The sequence below is a fragment of the Solanum dulcamara genome, chromosome 8 (genome assembly GCF_947179165.1).
Source record: "Solanum dulcamara chromosome 8, daSolDulc1.2, whole genome shotgun sequence".
In the NCBI taxonomy this organism is placed as follows: domain Eukaryota; kingdom Viridiplantae; phylum Streptophyta; class Magnoliopsida; order Solanales; family Solanaceae; genus Solanum; species Solanum dulcamara.
The window spans coordinates 38,785,090-38,792,448 of record NC_077244.1 but is presented as its reverse complement, the minus strand read 5'-3'; positions in this window follow the sequence as shown (position 1 = coordinate 38,792,448).

Genomic DNA, 7,359 nt, shown 5'->3' with positions numbered 1-7,359 from the left:
TCCTTTCATCCATGAAGCTCAATCAATTTCTCAAGGTTTTCTATCAAATTAAAGTATGGTATTTTATGGGTTTTATGATCTCTATTCCTATTGCATGAATTATGATTTAAAGTATGATCATTAGTTTATTTTGATATAAATTGATGGTTATTGCATTAAATTAAAGAGTTTTTCCGTGAATTCTCTTAGTTTGATTTCTAGGGTTTATGATGTAAAATATGAGTATTTTCAATTATACTTCCTAATGATATTATGTATATGAATTGTGTATGAGATGATACAAAATTTATGATCATGCATGTTTTTAAGTCAATTTTATAATTTTTAAATCAATTAATTATGCATTCATGTCTTACCCTAATTTCAAGTATAAGCTATGATCATGAATTTCTAAGTATGAATTATGATTATGTATTTCAATCATGATCATGGACTATAAGTATGTTTTGAATGACGATTTTCATGCAAATTATGGAAAAGTGACTTAGGCCCCAATGTGGTGCCTTAAGGACTAACAATATGAATTATGCAAATATGATTGTAATGATGAAAGGGCAATTCTCACATAACAAGAATGTTATGAAAATGATCTACTCTATGATTTCAAATCTATGATCATGACCATGATATATGTAATTATGATTTTATGTTATGTATGTATTCTATGGGATTTGACTTAGCACCGAGTGGACTTGAGATGGGGGCCCTACCAAAAGTCATAGTAGCAACCTCATGTCTTATAAACTACGTGCCACCGTAGGTTGCCTTCATGGCCTAGCTATTGGATCCATATATAGCGTATGTATGACCCACCTAGTGGGGTAAAGTCTACCTTAGCAAGTAGATTCCCTTTTTTGCGTTGTATGGGGAGATAACAAGATTCCATGTTATAGCTCGCATGGTCTTATTGTTGGTTATGGTTCCTATCCCACATATGTATGATCTCTTAAGTATGTTATGATTTTGAACTTATGCTTTTAAAATGCTTTTGTCAATATGATTTTCTTATGACTTTACTTGTCCCATCTTATCATGTGTTTTACTTGACCTTTGCATTCCAAGATTTACGTTGCATATCACGCCCTCATACTTAGTACATTCCAACATACTAATGCATACTTTTTGCCTATATTATCTCATAATGTAAGGGTTGAGGTTCAAGATCATATTCGTCCACGTGGCTAGTTAAGCTTTTCTATTCGGCGGTATTTGTGGTGAGTCCTCATTTATCAGGGACTAGTCATCGAGTTGGTTATTGTTCAAAGAATTTCGTTATGTTTCATTTTGAGGGTGAGCTAAGGATATGTCTTAGTCCCCGCCCATATCATGAGTAGAGGAATATAGTTGGACAAATATTTTGAGTCTATGTTGTCATGTGACATTCTTCATTTACTATTCATAGTTTAGACTCTCTTATGATATTTTTGCTTTTATTTTACCTTGTGTATGCTTATGATATGTACAAGAGTCTTGGTTCGAGTCCTTCCGGGTTTCGATCGATGTGTTACGACTAGGCCCTAGGTTAGGTCATGACAAACTTGGTATCAAAGCACAAGGTTTTTCTAGTGTCCTAGGGTGTCCAACATGCCGCGTCAAGTAGAGTCTTATTCATGGGTGTGAAGTGTGCCACACTTATGAGTAGGAGTCTATAAGGCATCTTAGGAAATTCTCACTTCTTTCATGATCCATGTCGTGCGATAAAGTGGTACTCTAAGCCCTTCCTTCCTAATGATTTTTCTTTGCGATTTTCAGAACATGCCTCTGAGAAGATAAATCCATCAAGCTAATGGTCCTCTTCCCGATCAAATAACTGATGAGGAGTTTTGGACCACTATCACTATGCTAGCTCACATAGTGTCCAACCAAGGAGTAATAGTTCCTCCAAATGTGATCACACCGGCTTCAAGAGTTAGAGACTTCAAAAGGATGAACCCTCCGAGTTCCATGGTTCTAAAGGTGATGAGGATCCCCAAGACTTTGCTTATGAGGTATATAAGATTATGGATATTATGGAGATGTCTTTGGAAAAGAAGGCGGAGATGGCGGCCTACCAACTTAGGGGCATCGCTCGAGTGTGGTTTGACCAATAGAAGGCCGGAAGGGTTGAAAGAGGCCCTATAGGTTGGGAGGATTTCAAAGTTACTTTTCTTGACCGCTTCTTTCCCTTAGAGTTGAGAAAGGTAAAGGTGATAGAATTTATCAACTTGAAGCAAGGGAGTATGAATGTGAGGGAGTATGCCCTCAACTTCATAAAGTTATCCAAGTATGCTCCGACTTTGGTGTCCGACCCTCGAGTTCTAATGAGTAAGTTTATATCAAGGCTTTCAGATTTGGTCGTTAAAGAATGTAAGTGTCACGACCCAACCCCATCGGTCGCGACTAGGGTCCGACCTGGACCCCCATATACATGTTTATCAGTTGTGGTCGAGTTGAATTATAGACCCGTAATGCATATAAATCAAGAGTGGTCAAACCGGACTACAAACAACATGATACGTACATAAGAACCCCCATGGGTCATAGTATTTCATATATCTGTAGCCTCTTTCATTTGTATCATAATATGAAAGGGCACGCAAGCCGATACGGCTGCCATACACACATACCTATATAATACATCATGTAGAGCCAACTGAATAAAACTTACACATACTACCCGCATATACATGTCTATAGACCTCTAAAAATATTAATGAAAACATATGGAGAGATAGGGCCCTCGCCGTACCCCTGAGTAACAGAACAATGATATACATCAGCGGCCACTGCCAAAACTAGGCTCCGAGACAATGGAGCCTCTTCTAGCTGAGCTGATCGGAATCCAAAGCTGATGGACTCCCAAAACCTGTATTCGTACCTGTGGGCATGAAACACAGCCCCCCGAGAGAAGGGGGTCAGTACGACATAGTACTTAGTATGTAAAGCATAACATAAGACAACTGGAAGTATCTCTGAAATAGAGAAGCAGGGGATAAAATGTCATATAAGGAACCTGTACCTATACTCTGTGATTTATAAAAGCATGCATGCTCAAATTATACCATATAGCCAGCCCTATCAGGGATCCAGTAGATAAATCTATAAAACCATCATAGATCCAGTGCCATCACCACCTTATTACAATACATTATTATATATATACATATGCACCCTGGACCTCTAGTGAGGGACTCAGTGGATAATGCAGTGAACTGCGCACGAGAACATACCCAGGCCTGGGACTCAGTGATACAAGGGTTACAGTATTCACAAGTAGAGTAGTGAGTAACTATATGCATTTTAAATCTTTATCAGAGACTCGATAGAATAAGAAAGTCAAGCTTTTACTTGAGGACCCGAGTAGTAGTGTAGTCATATCGAGTACCCTCTAAATGCCATTATGGGTTATACCAATTGTAACCTCGGGACCCTAAACATGTACCAATGTAAGGCCAAGTCACTTATGGAATCAGAAACACTTGTTACCATATAGTCTTTAATACTTGGAGCCTATACATTTGGTTACCTCTTTAACATATAGAAGTTCCCAGGGAAATAGTTCAACTACTATAAGAGTTCAATATTCAGAAGTAAATAAGAATTTCTTAAGAATGGAGTTACCCCGGAGCTCAAATCATATTTAACTTACAACTAAGACATGCCTGAAAAAGAAAGAGAATAAGCTCTATATAGTCTGTACTTCCCTATGTGTGGTCATCATGTACATATATCATATCTGTCCCATCTTGGAGCTCGGTGAACAATTATGGCATCATAACCTCATTTTCATACCAAGTAAATATCAAGATAAAAGAGAGGTAGCTTTCCACACACTAGTTTTTAGCACGTAGAAGCCTCAACAGGCAATACTCAATTCTTGCAGGAATTCCAATACTAAGAAGTGGACAGGGATTATGAGGCGTACTTAGAGTTATGGGAATGGAATTATCCCCAAATTTCACATACAATCCACTTGCGTCTAAGACGTGCCAAAAGGAAAGAAAGATAGCCTTACATACTTATTCCAAAAACATGCCAAGAGAAAGCTTCACATACCTCTTACGAGTTACTCTTTATCACATTCGCCTCATCGTCCTTTGAACCTATTCAACATGGAAGCAATACGAGTATCAGCCATACCTGACTTTTCAGCATCTTAAGTTGCATCCGAGTATTCATAGAACTCATTTCCTCGCTCGTCTCCTCGACTAGTTCTTTAGCTAGTTAAAGAGTTAACAAAAATCCGGCAGCACATCCCTAATAACATGCCCTATCCGAATTTCCAATTAGATACCTAATTACTAAAGCCAACCAAAAACAAAACCTTCAGATCATATACAAATAAAATATGGCAACATTACACAACATAAGCTCCAAACAACTTGCTGAAAATTACGACACCAAAATAGGGTTTCTAGTCTTTATTTCGCAAAACCTTTAATTATATGAAATGAGCGGTCGTGTGGATACAACTAGAAGAAACCCCACCTATTTTAGAATACTTTTAGGCCCTGAAACAAACCCCCACACACCTTCATCATCACTCCACAAGCACAGCACCTTGCTTCGACTACAATTTAACTATAGCGACTCCAATTTAGTTTATTTCGAACGTCAAGCATCTCTATGATGTTTTAACATTTCCATCCACTTACACAGCATATAATACACTTTTTAACAATACCATAAAGTCCAAATTTAAAGGAAAGGTCTCACCTTACCCGAAATTGGCCAAACTCGCCTAAAACTCACTTCGAAAACCTCTTGACGTGCTGAAATAAAGCGGACTGTTTATGTCCCTTATCCGCTGCCCCAAATTTGAATTTTATGTTATCAAAAAACATTATATAAACGTGGTCCACCTTAAATAATTAATTCACGAAATAAAAGTCGGGCCTTACCTTTTTTTGGCTCAAACCCGTAGGTCCCATCTCTTGTGCCCCTAACATTTTTCTCTTCTTCTTTCTTACTTTTCTAGGCGTAAAGCTGAAGAGATGATTCCGTAGATATCGTAAGATACATATATAAATATTCATGTGGTTGAGGAATACCGTAGATAATTAATTCACAGAGAAAAATTGAAGAACTTACCTTTAATTCTTCAAAACCGTGGCTGCCTTTCTTTTTGGTTCTTCACATTTTTTTCCCTCTCTTTGGCTGATGTTTTGGATAAAAAATGAGGTCCTTAGTCACCATACATGTAGATATATGTTGCCTTAGGGGGTGATACATGTCAGATCCTATGGGAGACACGTGTCCAGCCCCCATTAGGCCAATACATACATGCTGCCAACTAGGGGCTGCCACGTGGCAGGTGAGGTCCACCCCCCAAGAAGGTAGGTGGGTCAGTTGCTTGCTTTAGCTGCTTCCACATGGAACCTCCTTCTTCTGCCATGTGGCACTTTCCTCTTGTTGCCACGTGTCATCTTCCCCTCTTCCTCGTGGGTTCGTAATCTCATATTGTTTTAAGAACCCGTGTAATCCTTTCTACGTAAGCTTGGTATATACTAAAGTAGCTTAGGTATGCAATACTTCTAAGTTAGTAGCTTATGTAGGTGATTCGATTCCTACGACTCGTTACTTGGTGTCCAACTTCTTCTGGATTCTTACGACCCTATTTCCAACCTTCCCTACTATAGGGCATCACATTCTCCCTTTATTGGAGTCATTCGATAGTGTCGTAGATTATCCGGCTCACATGATAACTTCTAAGAAGCTTAGGAGGCATTCCGAGCTCAAGAGTGTGGGGTATAACATCCTTCTCCCCTTTAGAATATTCATCCCCGAATGTTAAACAAAACTTCCCTCACGACTTTATACAGATTGTAGGGAGATTATTTGCTATTGCCATAACACATACTTTCATCCAAGTAATTAATATACGAGTTTCAAGAGTTGGGGTTACCTGTAGACATTGGGAATAGTTATGAATACTTGTGTTTCCTTTCCTCTTCAATTTCCCAGGTCATCCCTTTTCTGGTTTTCATTTTGCCATCAACCTTGACGGAAGTCCCATCCTAGTTCGCAACCTTCTAATTTACTGATCTAAGATGGCGATAGGTTATTCCTCGCAGGATTCCATTTCCTGAACATCATCTATGGGACATACTCTGGGTGGCTCACCAGTACCTTTTGTGAAACATCCCTATCTGATGGACTGGGCATATAGTTTTCCAATCAGGTGGTAAGCTCAACTTACCAGCAACTTTTCCCACCTTACAAGCAACTTAATAAGGTCTAATGAATTTTGGTCTAAGTTTCCTTTTCTTGCCGATTCTTATTACTCCCCTTTCTGGGTGACCCTGTTTCGAACACCCAATCATCAATTTGAACTCTGAATGTCGATGTCGATTATCTACATATCATTTCTGTCGACTTTGGGCTGCTAGTCCATAGCTTGCTCAATCATGTCTAGGCCTACTAGCTTATGCTAGTCCATAGCTTGCTCAATCATGTCTAGGCCTACTAGCTTATGCTAGTCCATAGCTTGCTCAATTATGTCTGGGCCTACTAGCTTAGTCTTTGCCCCAATAGGGGTACTTACATATTCTACTATACAATATATTGTACGGGACCATCTGGATACTGGAATGGTAGCCATTCTAGTAGGCGATCTCACTAAGTGGTAGACGATCGTCCCAATTACTCTTGAATCCAACCACGCAGGCTCGCAATATACCTTCTAGCATTTTGATAGTGCGCTTAATCTGTCCAGTAACTCGAGGGAAAAATGTCGTGCTAAGACCTACTTGTGTTTCCAATCCCTTCTTGGACTGATCTCCAGACGTTAATTATAATTGAAGTCCCTCTATCTGAGATAATAGATGGGGAAACCTCATGGAGTCTAACTACCTCCTTGACTTATAACTTCACCTAGTTTCAACTGCATAGGTGGTCTTGATTGAAAGCAAATGGGATGATTCATTAGCCTACTTACAATAACCCATATAGCACCCTACTCTCGCAGAGTATAGAATAGGTGCATAATGACGTTGATAATCTAGGAATCCTTAGCCTCGTATAGTCCTTCTCGACTCCTTTTAAAACTCTAACTGGCACTCTACCTTTTGGGTTTTGTTTTTCCTTCTTTTCAAATCTTTAGGGTTGGCTACTGAGTAGTTCCAAAGTTCGCTCATATAGTGACTTTTATAGCCACTTTGAGTTCTATCTATCATTAGCTGGCATAAACCCGAAGGAGTTTGGAATATGAGCTTTCTATCCTGTAGTAACCAACTAGTTCTTTCTGTCTTACTTAAACCATTTCATTACTTTCCTTACCCCAGCTGGTAACACTTTGAATTCGTTATCTCGTGTCATTCTTTACCTTTACGAGAATATGAGAAGGTGCTCAACTTAACCTGAGAAATATCTTAGCGTTGT